At 41.9% G+C, this 17,501-nt stretch overlaps 1 protein-coding gene across 3 annotated transcripts in view; it reads left to right on the top strand.

Annotated features, from left to right (window-relative positions):
• Window positions 1-17,501, top strand: part of LRRC49 (leucine rich repeat containing 49) — a 209,170-nt gene that overhangs the window by 66,227 nt on the left and 125,442 nt on the right. The window lies entirely within an intron of this gene.

The following is a 17,501-nucleotide window of genomic DNA, read 5'->3' as shown; positions in this document are numbered from 1 at the left end:
CTCTTCCTGGCCTCTAGGCCTATGCTTCTCATTATTAAAAACTAGTTTAGTTTTTGTGTGTTTTCTATTTGCATCTTTTTTCCTCCTCCATCAGACTTGTATTACCTGTATCCCTGTGCTATATCTCTAAATGTTAGAGATTAAATCCAGATGGTGAACTTTACAAATAGGCATTATTTCAAAGAAGATACCTTGAATCTCTTTTTTTTTATTTTCTGTGGAAAAGGCATTAACGTTTTCTGTAAGACTTTTTTTTTCAGTTTGTGTTGAATACTCTTCCATCTGCCTTTCTATCTTGTTGAGGAGGTAGGATTTATTTTTCAATGGCAGTGCAAGGGACACTCAACTTTCTTTAGGGAATTTCTACCTAAAGGCCATTAACATCTGTTTTGAGAAGATAGTTCCTTATTCTCACAGTATGTTGTTTCTCATGTGTCACAGTATTAACTGTTTAAGGTGCTGCAAGCACCCTAAGTCTCCAAGCCTGTGGTGGAACTCAATACTATGCTTCTTGTATTGTTTATGGGAATAATTTAAAGAGAGATATAAATTTGGGTATACAGATTATGATACTCCCAGATCCCCAGGACATTTGAACTTCTGAACTCCTGGTGCACCCCAGAACCAGCTCAAACTGGTTCTACCCTGTTTCTAGCAAGACCTGGAAGCAAAGTTTGCGAGCAACCCTTGTGAACACCACTCATGAATGATACTTGCGCACCCTTAACTGCTACTCCATGGAACCAAAGGACCAAACATGGCCAGATCCTGAACATCGGATCCATTTCTTAAGTGAAGGGTCCATTGTCCAGGAAGATCCAGTGCTGAAACCCCTTAATCCTGCCCCAAACCCTTGAGGGGGAAGACAGATTTGAGTCTTGCCTCCTATCTCCTTGTTATTCCACTTGTAAAACAAAAGCCTTTTCTCAAAAGCTGGTGCCATAGTCTTGGCTTCTATGTGCATCTGGTAACGAGCCTTTGCTCAGTGACACTGGGTCTGTAGGGAATGGGTAATTATAATTCAGTTAGTTAAACTTAGTTGTGGCAATATTAGAAAATGTAAATCAGCCTGGAAGTGAAGAAAGCCTTCCCGGAGGTAGATGGTACCAGCACTGAACTCTAAGTGCAGAGTAGGCCTTCGCAAAGTAAAGGGTCCTGGGACATTAAAGGCACAGGGCATACTTGGGCAAAGCTGATGCAGAGGGCTCAGGGTGGACTCACTAGGTCTTCTCCCTGGGAACTACAGTGAGCCTTGCCTTCCCCCTCTTCCCCCCAACCTCCCCCAACCATAAAAACCCTGGGCCTTCCTCCGGCTCACAGAGTGCTGAAGGGGACTGCCAAAGTACATTTTTTGATTACCTTAAGAGAAATATTCTGTGGCTAATCAAGGGAATTACTTAAATTTCATTATTCACCTCTTCTTCTGGGGTGCTGTTTGGTTGATTCATTGTGTTCTTCTTGGCTCTTATGCTCATAATTTCCAAGTAATTATTGTATTTTTTTCTAGTGGTTCTTATTTTATGAATGAGGTAAAGTTTTCTTTGATTTCTAGAATTTACTTTTTTTCTTGGAGCTAATACCTGTATTTGTTTTCTAAACAAAAGAAAGAAACAAAAATGCTCTTTCTTTCTTTGTTTCTTTATTTCTATGATTTTTGCATGGTAGTTTATATTTATAAATGAGAGTCTAGATGGAGTTATTTTTCCTCAACATGAGTTAAAGTGGGAGGCAGGGGTTGGCTATAAGGGGTCAGTGAGAGAAAAAAGGGGATATATGTAATACTTTCAACAAGAAAGATTAAAAAAATAAAGATCCAGTTGTTTTTAAACATGAAAAAAATCACTGTGAATGCAAATTGTGAGTACAGGATTTCTTTCTGCAGGGAATACAGGATAGGGAGGAGGGGGGATGTTTACCCAGTCAGATCTCCCTTAGAATGTGCACAAAGAACTTGCCTTCTGGGACTGCAGGTGCTTTTTTCATCTTTGCCACCAGAACTTAACCAGATCACTGCCCTCTCTCCCTTCATTTTGGGGACAGTTCAGGAGTTAGCCGCTCTGAGAGTGAGAGGCTAGCAGATTGTCACTAAACCCTTCAATAATTACTGGACAGGTGACTCATATCTACTGCCAACACTTGCTGCCTCTGATTTAGGGTATATTCTGCGGCCTTGCCAGCAACACTTACCAGTTTACAATGTAATCATCCTGTTCATTTAAGGCTCTTTAACAATTTTGGGTTTTACTGATTCCATCTGCTTTATATCTTCCAGAAATTCCTTACTGTTCTGGTCTGCTGATGGGCTTCCTGTTTTTTAGTACTGCTATGGAAGAGATTTAGAGAGGGTGGAGAGAGGTTAGAGCAGCCATGGGCAAACTACTGCCCGCGGGCTGGATCCGGCCCGTTTGAAATGAATAAAACTAAAAAAAAAAGACCGTACCCTTTTATGTAATGATGTTTACTTTGAATTTATATTAGTTCACACAAACACTCCATCCATGCTTTTGTTCTGGCCCTCCGGTCCAGTGTAAGAACCCATTGTGGCCCTCGAGTCAAAAAGTTTGCCCACCCCTGGGCTAGAGCATGTGCTCAGGCAGCCTTTCTCATAACTGTCCTTCCTTTGAGTGATTTCTCCACACAGGCTGCATGTACAGATAACCTTGGAGGCCTTGAAGATGCATAGTAGTCACTGGGTGATCTGCTCCAGCAGATTCGTAGTGGGGCCAGGTGTCTTCTCGAGGATTCTAATGGGCATTTCAGTGCTGGATTTGGGAACCATTGAGTTATGATACCCCAAAATGAGAATATTTGTTAATTTAGAGATCACTGTTTTATGTATAATTTCCCTTCAAAAGGAAAAGCTTTCTAAACACAAATTTTGTCACAGACCAATGCTACCCTCCAGAGGCAGTTTATGCTTTGTAGCCAAAACTGGGGTGTTTCATTAGTTTCAGCTCTTCCACTGAGATAGTTGCAAAGTTACAAAGTTAGGTTGTAATTTCTTCTTTTCTTCAATCTCTCTTTTCTTTCATTCTCCAAATGTAGAAAGTTTTTATAAGCTGCTTTTTTTTTTTTTTAAACAGAAAGAAGAGGGTTTATAATTCTAGTGCCTTGATTGCCTAAAAGGTCATGGTTGCTATTGCCTCTAGAACTAAGGGGAATTCAGTATCTTTAGGAAAGGAGTCAGATACTAGTCAAGGTCAGATATCAGCTCAGGTCTCATGTATTCTTTTTTTTTTTTCATTGTGGTAAAATTCACATAAATGTACCATCTTGACCATTGTTAAGCTAAATACATTCACGTTGTTGTGCAGCCAATTTCTAGAACTCTTTCATCTTGCAAAACTGAAACTCTATGCCCATTAAACAACAACTCTCCGTTCCTCTCTCCCCAAGCCCCTGGCAACTACCAGTCTACTTTCTCTTTTTATGAGTTTGCCTACTCTTGATACCTCATCTAATAGAACTATACAGTATTTGTCTTTTTGTGACACTCATTTCACTTAGCATAATGTCCTCAGAGTTCATCCATGTTGTAACATGTAAAAATGTCCTTTCTTTTTGAGGCTGAATACTTCCGTATCATTCTTGAGGTGGTATGAAAGAGAGTAGAAGAGGGAGCTTGCAGAAGAAGCCATGCCTACCTCTCCATCCTTATTGCCTTCCCATAATGCCTTAGACTCCTCTTCCACTGAACTTCCTTAAACATATCCTGCTCCCCCCATCCCACTCAGTCTTTATCTCCTGTGGCTTCTGGCAATAACATTTTTCTATCCTCTCTTTGTCTGAGTAAATCCTGAGCTTCCTTTAGATTTCAGATGAAATGACACCACAACTTCTCAAACTTTAATATGCCTAAAAATCATCTGGAGAGTCTTCTTTCTGGGATCCATCTTTCATGGATTCTAATTCAATAGTTTTAAGTGGGGCTCAGGAATTCATATCTTTAGCAAGTGATGCAGCTGACTTAAAAATACCACTGGTCTGTGCTTTTCAGACTTCAAGTCAAAACTTCTAGAGGGATCCTAAAATCTATTTAGTGAATCAAGACTAGAAAGCTAATAGAAAATATCAGTTTGTCACATACTTAAGGGAAAATATTGTTTCATGAAAAATTTTCAGTTTTAATTATATATGGGTGTATCTATGCATGCATTTGTGGATTACAATGTGAATATATATCTCACTATGGGTTAGGTTTTAAAAGTCTGAAAAATACTGCGGGGTCTTGCTACATCCTTTCATAACTTCCTATATTTCCACTATTATTCCAGTGTTCATAGTTTATTGTAATTTCATTTTAAATTGTTCTCCTTGATAGACTGTGAACTTGAAAAGGGCAGAGGCGTATGTCTGCTTTGTTCAGTAGCTAGCATTTATAGGTAAGCTCTCAGTAAAAATATTACTCTCGTATCAACAAAATTTTCAAAAAGAATTGAATCCCTCAAGTAGAAATATTTATCTGTGTGGTCTAAGAACTTGTTTTGTGGGTCTCCTGTCAATACAAGTCATTTGGACTATGTTTAATACCTAGACATGTGAGGTTTAAAGGCTTAAATGTTCATAACTTTCTTGGCAGTTGTTTCTGGCTTCCAGGTCAATCTGTTGATTTGTCAGTAAGCATCTTGCCCAGAACTTCCAGATACAAGAAAAATCTATAGAAACGAAACCATTCTGTTATTGTGGTGTGCCCCAGGGTACAGGCAATAAGGATCTGCAGTATCTGCAGGGCATTTAAAAGCAACAACAAAACTGCCAAATATAATTTTTCTTTTATTATCTCTATACACTGGAAGTTATACTAGTAAACAATGTCAGGGATAAAATCCTTCCTTCCTTCCCTTAGTGAAACAATTCCTTTTGGACTCTGCTTTCTCTCTCTCTTTTTTTTAAAAAATATATTTTATTGATTTTTTACAGAGAGGAAGGGAGAGAGAGAGAGAGTTAGAAACATCGATGAGAGAGAAACATCGATCAGCTGCCTCCTGCACATCCCTACTGGGGATGTGCCCGCAGCCCAGGTACATGCCCTTGACCGGAATCGAACCTGGGACCTTTCAGTCCGCAAGCCGATGCTCTATCCACTGAGCCAGACCGGTTTCGGCTGCTTTCTCTTTATGATGTCATTGAAATTTTTAAAGATTTTCATTTTGTTATTTTTGAGGAAGGAATGCTATTACAAGTTTTCCAATGACCTCTTTTAGTAATTACATGACTAAAGGTCACTGGACTCTAAGCTTTGGGGTTTGACTTTTCTTTTATTACAGGGCAAGATTATCCTCTAGGCCAGTGGTCGGCAAACTGCAGCTGGTGAGCCACATGCGGCTCTTTGGCCCCTTGAATGTGGCTCTTCCACAAAATACCAACTTCTGCGCATGGGCCACGAAGTTTCAATCGCACTGTACGTGCACGCCCGCATGTGATACTTTGTGGAAGAGCCACACTCGAGGGGCCAAAGATCCGCATGTGGCTCGCCAGCTGCAGTTTGCCGACCACTGCTCTAGGCTGTTTTCAAAATTTCACTGAAAATGGCTCATAATTTTACCTTTATGTTTTTTTCTCAAGCCACACTTTAGCTTGAGAAAAAAAGTAACCCTGAATGAATTATGTATCCAGAGAAGAACCTATTTCTATTTCAGAAAATCAGAGAAACTGTAATTGCCCTGCAGTTGTTTCTTGTAGTACTAGTTGCTATTTTAAGAAGGAAATTATTTTACTGACCTTCAGAATGTATTGATATTTGTTGGGAATTCAGGTTGTTTCATAAAGTGTTCCTATAGTTGAGATATAGGCCTTTACTATTCTAATTTCCAGGATTGGAAGTGCCATTTCTGTTCTTTTGGCTTGAAGGAAATTCATTTTCCTTAGTACTCACAAAATGTTAAAATGCCTTTATTTTTTTCCCCCTTTGTGGCTAAGTTACAGATAATGAACAATATGCGAATCTTGTTACTAACAGAATACAATAGAGGAAATCAACTATTGAGATATTTTTTCTGACCACCTATTAAGAAAAGTTTTAAATTTAAGAAATGATATGAAAAGAAATGATTACATACTTGTTGAGAAAATTTCATTACCAGTACCCATTTAGCTACTTAACTCCTTTTGAGGTATTTGCCTAGGAACTCACATGGGATTTACCTTCAGACAAACATTTAATTGCATTTTTAAAAGGGCCAACAAAAACAAGTTCTAAAAATAGGGGCTTCCCACCTCCTCCATTCCCTGCTGGAGCCACTTTTCTGCCTTTGTTCCGGCCGGAGCCGCCTTTCCGCCTTCCCACACTGCCCAGAGGCCTTGAGCAGGTAGGGCAGTGCAGAACACCTGCGTTGTCGCCATGGCAATGACACAAGCGTCCCGCCCTGCCCCCGGCCACTCAGCACCTGTGTATTCAAATTAACCTGCCATCTTTGTTGGGTTAATTTGCATACTCACTCCTGATTGGCTGGCGGGCGTCACGAAGGTACAGTCAATTTGCATCTTTCTCTTTTATTAGTGTAGATTGTATTATTTATAGTATTTGTCTTCTTATTGTTATGATTTTGTATTCTTACTTATTTATGATTTAGCTTTAGGTAATAATGGCTGGTAATTTAACCTATTTTGCCTACCACTGTATACCTTAAACATTTTTATAGTTTTTGTACTTAAATATTCTGTAAAAATTTTGCTTTAAGCTACCATTTTAAAGTGAACAGAGTACATTTGCTTTATATTTTCAAATTTACTAAGTTGCATATAGAGTTTACTGCTAAGAGAAAAATATTTAAGTGATGTGAATAGAAGTTAAAAATTTCATTCAAATGTGTTGCCAGGGAGCATCTGAATGCAGGTACTCTCTGCAGCAGGCCAGAACTTTCCTAGGGTATTAGAGAGTTGAGGATGCCACCTTGCATTTCACCATAGGCACTTTCCAATTTTAACCTCCAGTAGCAACTGGAAGGTGGTTCCTTTTTCATTCCTCTTGCTTGAGGACTCAGCAACTATCAGAATGATATTTTCTGAGGACTGTTTTTGCAAGCCTGGTGGTTTATTGAAGAGTCAAAGTTCATAAGGCAGGGATGGTAGATAGTAAAGAAGAAAGAAAAGGGGAAAATGTATAAGATAGGGAGAAACTGGGGAACCTATATCATGTTTACTTTATTCCTTTGGCATTACCTTTGAAGGAGAGAAAGACAGAAAAAAATCTGTTGGATGGACATTATTTTGAATAAAGCATTTTTGATGCTTCTCTGGCCTGAGCCCTCTTGCAACCTGGGAGCCCTCATGGGATGTCCGACTGAAGGCTTAGGCCCACATGTCATAGTGACTGGTTGACCAGTCAACTGTCTGCCCCCTGGTGGTCAGTGAATGTCATAGCGAGCAGTTGAGTGGCCTCAGCATATCATTGGCATGTTACACTTTGATTGGTTGAACAGCCGACTGGACACTTAGCATATTAGGCTTTTATTACTAGGTGTACCGGTAAATAATGTGGATTTTTTTTAAATAGATGGAGTTACACATATGTTGATATATATGTGATTTGATATGTATGCTATTTTGTTGTATTGACAGCAAGCTTCAAAACTTCATATGTTAAAATTGCTGAAGGTGCTAACATCATAGATATTATTACACTTAAAAATGTCGAATTTCATGCCAAAAAAAAGAGCATTTGTGGGAAGTTTTAATTCATTACTTTATTTTGAAGAAAAGTGCAGCTGAAAGTTATCATATACTTCAGGAAGCTTATGGTGAACATGCTCCATCTCAAGATACTTGTGAGCGCTGGTTTAAATGCTTTAAAAGTGATGATTTCGATGTGAAAGACAAAGAACATCCAGGTCAACTGAAAAAGTTTGAAGACCAAAAATTATAAGCATTATTGGATGAAGATGCATGTCAAACTCAAAATCAACTTGCAGAAAGATTAAATGTTGCTCAGCAAACAATTTCCAATTGTTTACAAGCAATGGGAAAGATTTTAAAGGAAGGAAAATGGGTGCCAAATCAACTGAAGGAAAGACAAATGGAAAATCGAAAAGTCATCAGTAAAATGTTCAGTGGCACAAAAGAAAGCCATTTTTGCATTGAATTGTGACTAGCGATGAAAAGTGGATTTATTTTGAGAATCCCAAATGCACAAAATCATGGGTTGATCCAGGTCAACCATCAATACCGACTGCAAGGTCAAATCGCTTCGGAAAGAAGACAATGCTCTGCATTTGGTGGGATCAGGAAGGTGGGGTTTATTATGAGCTTCTAAAACCAGGTGAAACTGTTAATACAGATCGCTGCCGACAACAAATAATCAATTTGGACCACACTTCGATCATGAAACAACCAGAATGGGCCACAAGGCACAGCAAAGTAATTTTGCTTCATGATAATGTACAATCACACACTTCAAAACCAGTTAAAGACACATTAAAAGATCTTTTATATATATATATATATATATATATATATATATATATATATATATATATATTTTATTGATATTTTACAGAGAGGAAGGGAGAGAGATAGAGAGTTAGAAACATCGATGGGAGAGAAACATCGATCAGCCGCCTCCTGCACATCTCCTACTGGGGATGTGCCCGCAACCCAGGTACATGCCCTTGACCGGAACCGAACCTGGGACCTTTCAGTCCGCAGGCCGACGCTCTATCCACTGAGCCAAACCGGTTTCGGCAAAAGGTCTTGCCTTGGAAGTATTTTTACCCACCCGCTATATTCACCAGACCTTGCTCCTTCAGATTACCACTTGTTCTGATCGATGGCACACGCACTTTCTGAGTAGCACTTAAAAACATACGAAGAAGTGGAAAATTGGGTCTCTGAATGGTTTGCCTCAAAACAAGAAATGTTTTATTGGGACGGTATCCACAAATTACCTGAAAGATGGGGAAATGTTTAGCTAGCGGTGGACATTACTTTGAATAAAGCACTTTTGATGTTTCTCTTGAAATTACCGTGTTTTCTTTGATTACAAAATCTGGCATTTTTAAAAATATACATTTTATTGATTTTTTACAGAGAGGAAGGGAGAGGGATAGAGAGTTAGAAACATCAATTAGAGAGAAACATCGATCAGCTGCCTCCTGCACACCCCCTACTGGGGATGTGCCCACAACCAAGGTACATGCCCTTGACTGGAATTGAACCTGGGACCCTTCAGTCCGCAGACTGATGCTCTATCCGCTGAGCCAAACCGGTTAGGGCACAAAATCTGGCTTTATTAACCAGTACACCTAGTATATAGGATGCCTTAGTTATACTCTTTATTTCTAATGGCATATGTAGACATTTAAAGCTCATTTAAAGTCAATTCTGGCCCTAACTGGTTTGGCTCAGTGGATAGAGCTTCGGCCTGTGGACTGAAAGGTCCCGGGTTCGATTCTGGCCAAGGGCATGTACCTTGGTTGCAGGCACATCCCCAGTAGGAGGTGTGCAAGAGGCAGCTGATCGATGTTTCTAACTCTCTATCCCTCTCTCTTCCTCTCTGTAAAAAAAACAATAAAATATATTTTAAAAAAAGAAATAAAATCAATTCTGTAAGTACAAAAATACAAACAAATGCTGACATGGATTTTATTTATAACACTACAGGCCCGGTGCATGAATTTCATGAATGGGTGAAGTCCCTAGATCTGGCCCGTGATCAGGGTCGATTGGGGACAGGCCAATTGGGGCTGGGCTGATCGGCGCCTGCAGGCCAAGGGGAGGGATGGGTAGGGAGAGACTGTGGGAGGTTGGCCACGCGGTTGGGACCGCGTCTGCCGCCACCCACCACAGGTTCCCTTCCGCAGCCTGGGCCTGGCCCCCATCAGGTGATCAGGGCCTGCTGGCGGGGTGGAGAATCCCTGGGAGGTTGGCTGGCTGGGGTAGATTGGCTGTGGGAGTGCACTGACCATCGAGGGTAGCTCCTGCGTTGAGTATCTGCCCCTGATGGTCAGTGTGGTCATAGAGACCGGTTGTTCCAGTTCCAGTCGTTCAGTCGTAATGGTCACTTAGGTTTTTATATATATACTAGAGGCCCGGTGCACAAAAATTTGTGCACTCGGGGGAAAGGGGGGGGTCCCTCAGCCTGGCCTGTGACCTCTCGCAGTCTGGGACCCCTCGGGAGATAACGCCCTGCTGGCTTAGGCCTGCTCCCGGGTGGCAGAGGGCAGGCCCAATCCCTAGGTGCAGCCCCTTGTTGGGCTCAGAGCAGGGCCGATGGGGAGTTGGGGCACTGCCCTCTGTCATGCACACACCAGGGCGGATTGGGAGGTTGCGATGCCACCCTCAGTCACGCTCAGGGTAGGGCCGATTGGGGGATTGGGGCACCGCCCCCTGTCACACTTAAGGCAGGGTCGATGGGGAGGTTGCGGCGCTGCCCCCTGTCATGCACAGAGCAGGGCCCATCAGGGGGTTGAGGAGCTCTCCCCTGTCACTCACAGAGTAGGGCCGATAAGGGAGTTGGGGCACCGCCCCCTGTCACACACAGAGCAGGGCGGATCAGGGGGTTGAGACGCCGCCCACTATCATCCACAGAGCAGGGCCGATCAGGTGGTTGGGGCGCCGCCACTCTCACATTCAGGGCAGGGCCGATGGGGAGGTTATGGCTCTACCCTGTCACACACAGAGCAGGGCCCGTAGGAGGGGGGGTTTGGGGTGCCGCACCCTGTCACACACAGAGCAGGGCCGATCAGGGGGTTGGGGCGCCGCACGCTGTCATACACAGAGCCGCAGGGCGATCAGGGGGTTGGGGAGCTCTCCCCTATCAGGCACAGTGCAGGGCTGATCAGGGGGTTGTGGCGCCCTCCTCTGTCACGAACAGAGAAGGGCGGATAGGGAAGTGTTGGCCCCGCCCCCTGTCACACACAGAGCCGCAGGGCGATCAGGGGGTTTGGGCGCTGCCCCCTGTCACACTGATCCCGGTGCTGGGAGGCCTCGCGGCTCTGCTGATCCCGGTGCTGGGAGGCATATTACCCTTTTACTATATAGGATAGAGGCCTGGTGCATGGGTGGGGCTGGCTGCTTTGCCCTGAAGGGTGTCCTGGATCAGGGTGAGGGTCCCCACTGGGGTGCCTGGCCAGTCTGGGTGAGGGGCTGAGGGCTGTTTTCAGGCCGACTGAAGCTCCCAACTGCTCCTTTTTTTCTTTTTTCTTTTTATCCTGGGCCAGCTTTAGCTCTGGCTCCTGCTCTGAGGCCGCTGCTGCAGAAAGAAGGTATCTGGATTGTTTCGGTTCTATAATCGAAACAATGTAACTCCAGCTCTGAGATCCCGGGCTTGCTGAAAGCAAGTTTCTGGGGTTTTGTTTAGCTTCTATATTTGTTACAATGTTTCTTAAACTTCAAGCTCAGAGGCTGGCAAGGCAGGCAGGGAACGTTGGTTTCCTCCGTCACTGAAGCAAGCAAGCCTTATGTTAGTTTCAAGCTGCCTGGCTGCCGGAAGCCATCTTGGCTGGCAGTTAATTTGCATATCTCGCTGATTAGCCAATGGGAAGGGTAGCGGTCATACGCCAATTACCATGTTTCTCTTTTATTGTATAGGATAGATTATGAAGAAACTTCCCAGGAATTCTCCCATATACTCTTATTGTAGTTAGAAGGTTAAATTTTCATTAGTGTAAGGGTAATTTATTTGTATGTATATGTGGGTGAGTTTTTATAGAAAGGTTATTGAACTAAAATTAAAGGAAATCCTGTGAGTAGGCTGCTTGCACACTTAGTTTCAAATTGGGTTCACAAATACACAGTTGAGAGGTTAATAACTATTATAGAAGTGTATTAACATTTTTATTTCATTTTATTTTATTTTTTTAATTTTATTGTGGTTTACATTTTCTTTTTGTTTCATTTAAATTGTTTATCGTTCAAAGTAATACATGATTCTCCTTTTTGCCCATTGACCTCTCCCCAGCTGCTCCCACACCCCAGCACATGCCCTCATCCCCCTACTGTCTGTGTCCATTGGTTATTCTCATATGTATGCATATAAGTCCTTTGGTTGATCTCTTACTCTCTTACCTGCCCACCTTCCCTCATAGGTTGGACAGTCTGTTCTATGCTTTTTGTCTCTGATTCTGTTTTTGTTCATCAGTTTATGTTGTTCATTCCACAAATGAGTGAGGTCATGTGATATTTATCTTTATCTGACTGGCTTATTTTGCTTAGCATAATGCTCTCCAGTTCCATCTATGCTGTTGCGAATGGTAAGAATTCTTCTTTTTTACAGCAGCATAGGTTTCCATTGTGTAGATGTACCACAGTTTTTTGTTGTTGTTTTTTTTAATTAAATCTTTATTGTTCAGATTATTACATTTGTTCCTCTTTTTTCCCCCCCATAACTCCTCTCCTCCCAGTTCCCACCCCACTCTCCGCCCTCACTCCCCACCCCCGTCCTCATCCATAGGTGCACGATTTTTGTCCAGTCTCTTCCTGCATCTCCCACACCCCTTTTCCCCCCAAGAATAGTCAGTCCATTCCCTTTCTATGTCCCTGATTCTTTTATGATCAACAGATTATTTATTCACTTGTTTCTTAGATTCACTTGTTGATAGATGCATATTTGTTGTTCATAATTTGTATCTTTACCTTTTTCTTCTTCCTCTTCTTAAAGGATACCTTTCAGCATTTCATATAATACTGGTTTGTTGGTGATGAACTCCTTTAGCTTTTCCTTATCTGTGAAGCTCTTTATGACCTTCAGTTCTGAATGATAGCTTTGCTGGATAAAGTAATCTTGGTTCTTGGTATTCATCACTTTGAATATTTCTTGCCATTCCCTTCTGGCCTGCAAAGTTTCTGTTGAGAAATCAGCTGACAGTCGTATGGGTATTCCCTTGTAGGTAACTGGGTTTTTTTTCTCTTGCTGCTTTTAGGATTCTCTCTTTGTCTTTTGGTCTTGGCATTTTAATTATGATGTGTCTTGGTGTGATCCTCTTTGGATTCCTTTTGTTTGGGGTTCTCTGCGCTTCCTGTACCTGTAAGTCTATTTCTCTCACCAGGTGGGGGAAGTTTTCTGTCATTATTTCTTCAAATAGGTTTTCAATATCTTGCTCTCTCTCATCTTCTGGCACCCCTATAATTCTGATGTTGGTACGCTTGAAGTTGTCCCAGAGGCTCCTTACACTATCTTCGTATTTTCGGATTCTTTTTTCATTTTGCTTTTGCAGTTGGGTGTTTTTTGCTTCTTCGCGTTTCGAATCTTTGACTGGATTCTTGCGCTCCTCTGGTCTGCTGTCGGGTGTCTGTATAATATTCTTTATTTCAGTCAGTGTATGCTTAATTTCTAGTTGGTTCTTTATCACAACATCAAGGGTCTCATTAGATTTCTTGAGGATCTCACTACATTTATCGGCGGTCTCACCAGTCTTTTCGAGGGCCTTACTAAGTTTATCGGCAGCTTCTAGACCAGGGGTGGGCAAACTTTTTGACTCGAGGGCCACAATGGGTTCTTAAACTGAACTGGAGGGCCGGAACAAAAGCATGGATGGAGTGTTTGTGTGAACTAATATGAATTCAAAGTAAACATCATTACATAAAAGGGTACGGTCTTTTTTTTTTTTTGGTTTTATTCATTTCAAACGTACCGGATCCGGCCCGCGGGCCGTAGTTTGCCCACGGCTGTTCTAGACAGTTCTTGAGAGACCTTAAAAGTGTGGTTTTGAGCTCTCTATCTTCCATTTCTGACATTTGCATCCTGTTTCTTTGTCTCCGCATTTTTGTATCTTTTCTTGGTGCACCCCCTAGTGGTCTTTGTGTGCAGTCTTGTTGTAGTTAAGCCTTGATTGTCGGCAATACCAGGGGTGATTTGACCTCCAGGCTAACTGGCTATGAGAGTCAGCTGTGTTTGCAGTGGGAGAGCTCCTGTGCTGGATCTCTAGGCTGGTGCTAATCTAGCATTTGCCTGAGGCTATCTGGCAAATGGCTCTGCGCAGGGCTTGGGCGGGGCGGGTCCCTGGGGATCTACAAGGCGGGCGGAGCAAGGAGTTATGGCTGCTCTCAGTTCCTTCCCTAGGGGCTCTGCCTCTCAGAGTCCCAGCAACCGCTGCAAACCTCGGAGAGAAAGCTGCCTTCGAGTTCCAAACGAAGCCAGACAGTCCCGCTTCTCCCATTTGAGTCTGGGTCCCCAGAGACTCGCCTGGATCCGGAGCTCAGAGTCTGAAACTCCCTCCCGATTGAAAACAACAACCGCGCCCTCGCCGCCATCCCGCTCCACGCGCACTCTACACCTGAGTATTTCACTTCAGCACTGCGCCTCCTCTGAGTCTGGGTATGATATTCTTTTTCCTCCTAGTTGTAGAATTTCCACTCAGCCAGCCTTCCTGTGGTTCTGGGTGATGTCCATTCCGTCTTTTAGTTGTATTTTTGAGGTGGTTGTGCGAGGCAGTAATCTCTGGTGTTTACCTATGCTGCCATCTTGGTTTCTCTATTTAGCTTCTATAATTGAAACTTTGTTGCTTTGAGTGGAGCTCAGAGCTGGCCATGGCAGCTGGGAAGCTTGGCTTCCTCTATCATTGGGGCCACCATGCTTCCTGCTTGCTCCAGCTCTGTGGCTGCCGGCCGCCATCTTGGTTGGGTTAATTTGCATATAGTCACTCTGATTGGCTGTTGAGCGTGGCTTAAGGTGTAGCCAAAGTATGGTCAATTTGCATGTTTGTCTTTTATTAGTGTAGATAGCATGCTATTTAACCTCCAAGTGTTTGTCTTCTTCTTCCTCTTTTTTTTTATAAGGTATTGCAAATGTGTCCTCATCCCCCCCATTAACCCCCAACCTTCCCCCCCAAGCCCCGCACACTCATGCTCCCATCCCCCTGTTGTCCATGTCCATTGGTTTGGCTTATATACATGTATACAAGTCCTTTCTGTTGATCTCTTCCCCTTACCCCCACCCTCCCCTACATTCCTTCTGGGGATTGATAGCCTGATCGCTGTTTCTCAGTCTTTGGATCTGTCCCTTTTCATCAGTCTATGTTGTTCTCTATAATCCACAAATGAGTGAGATCATGTGGTATTTATCTTTCTCTGACTGGCTTATTTCACTTAGCACAATGCTCTCCAGTTCCATCCATGCTGTTGCAAAAGGCAAGAGTTCCTTTCTTTTTACCACAGCATAGTATTCCATTGTGTACATGTACCGCAGTTTTCTAATCCACTCATCTGCTGATGGGCACTTAGGCTGTTTCCAAATCTTAGCTATGGTGAATTGTGCTGCTATGAACATAGGCATGCATATATCCTTTCTGATTGGTGTTTCTGGTTTCTTGGAATATATTCCTAGTAGTGGGATCACTGGGTCAAATGGGAGTTCCATTTTTAGTTTTTTGAGGTAGCTCCATACTGTTCTCCACAGTGGCTGCACCAGTCTGCATTCCCACCAGCAGTGCAGAAGGGTCCCTTTTTCTCCACATCCTCTCCAACACTTGTTTGTTGATTTGTTGATGATAGCCATTCTGACAGGTGTGAGATGATAACGCATTGTCGTTTTGATTTGCATCTCTCGTATAATTAGTGACTTTGAGCATGTTTTCATATGTCTCTCGGCCTTCTGTATGTCGTCTTTCGAAAAGTATCTAGGTCCGTTGCCCATTTTTTGATTGGATTGTTTATCTTCCTTTTGTTAAGTTTCATGAGATCACTGTAAATGTTGGAAATTAAACCCTTATCGGTGGTATCATTGGCAAATATGTTCTCCCATGTAGTGGGTCTTGTTGTTTTGTTGATGGTTTCCTTTGCTGTGCAAAAGCTTTTTATTTTGATGAAGTCTCATTTGTTTATTTTCTCTTTAGTTTCCATTGCCCTATGAGCATTATCAGAGAAGAAATTCCTTCGGCATATGTTTGCAATTTTGCTGCCTGTGGATTCCTCTAGTATTTTTATAGTTTCCTGTCTTACGTTTAAGTCTTTTATCCATTTTGAGTTTATTTTTGTGTATGGTGTAAGTTGGTGGTCTAGTTTCATCTTTTTGCATGTACCTGTCCAATTTTCCCAACACCATTTATTGAAGAGACTGTCTTGACTCCATTGTATGCTCTTGCCTCCTTTGTTGAATATTAAATGGGCATAGTGGTTTGGGTCGATTTCTGGGGTCTCTATTCTATTCCATTGATCTATATGTCTGTTCTTGTGCCAGTACCAAGCTGTTTTAAGAACAGTGGCTTTGTAATACAGTTTGATATCTGGTATTGAGATCCCACCTACTTTGTTCTTCTTTCTCAGGATTGCTGCAGCTATTCGGGGTCTTTTTTTATTCCAGATGAATTTTTGGAACGTTCGTTCTAGATTTGTGAACTATGCCGTTGGTAATTTAATGGGGATTGCATTGAATCTATAGATTGCTTTGGGTCGTATGGACATTTTGATGATGTTGATTCTACCAATCCATGAACACGGTATGTTCTTCCATCCGTTTATGTCTTCGTCTATCCCTTTCTTCAGTGTCCTGTAGTTTTTTGCATATAAGTCTTTTACCTCCTTATTTAAGTTTATTCCTAGGTATTTTAATTTCTTTGGTGCAATGGTAAATGGGATTGCTTTTCTAGTTTCACTTTCTGTAAGTTCACTATTAGTTGGTTTCTAATTTTATGCCATTGTGATCTGAGAAGATGTTTGATATGATTTCTATCTTCTTGAATTTGAAGAGACTTCACCTGTGTCCTAATATGTGGTCTATTTTTGAAAATGTCCTGTGTGCACTTGAGGAGAATGTACATTCTGTAGCTTTGGGGTGAAATGTTCTGAAGGTGTCAATTAAGGACATCTGATCTAGTGATTTTAGGATTTATGTTTCTTTGCAGATTTTTTTTGTTTAGAGGATTTATCCAGTGGTGTTATTGGGGTATTAAAGTCCCCTACTATGACTATATTGCTGGCAATCTCTCCGGTGATATCCTCCAGAAGTTTTTTTTTTTTATATATATATGTTTGGGTGCTCCTGTATTGGGTTCATATATGTTTACCAGAGTTATATCCTCTTCTTAAATTGCTCCCTTTGGTATTATGAAGTGGCCTTCCTTATCTCTTGTTATGGCCTTCACTTTGAGGTCTATTTTATCAGATATAAGTATTGCTACCCAGTCTTATTTCTCATTTCCATTGGCCTGATTTTTTTCCCATCCCTTCACTATCAGTCTGTGTGAGTCCTTTATTCTGAGATGGGTCTCCTGTAGACAACAGATATATGGATCATGTTTTCTTATCCATTCAGCTATCCTATGTCTTTTGATTGGAGCATTTAATCCATTTACATTTAAGGTACTATTGATAGGTATTTGTTTGTGGCCATTTTTATTCTTTATGCCTGTGTTCCTTCTTCCCTTTCTATTTCTTCTTTTTACAGCAGTCCCTTTAACATTTCTTGCATTGGTGGTTTGGTGGTAATAAACTCCCTTAGCACTTTTTTGTCTGTGAAGCTCCTGATTTGCCCTTCAAGTTTGAATGATAGCCTTGTTGGGTATAGTACTCTTGGATTCAGCCCCTTGCATTGCATTATTTTGTATATTTCATTCCATTTCCTTCTGGCC

Source organism: Myotis nattereri, assembly GCF_964212035.1.
Source record: "Myotis nattereri genome assembly, chromosome: 1".
NCBI classification, from domain to species: domain Eukaryota; kingdom Metazoa; phylum Chordata; class Mammalia; order Chiroptera; family Vespertilionidae; genus Myotis; species Myotis nattereri.
The sequence above is the reverse complement of the archived record's forward strand: the minus strand, read 5'-3'. Positions and strand labels throughout refer to the sequence as shown.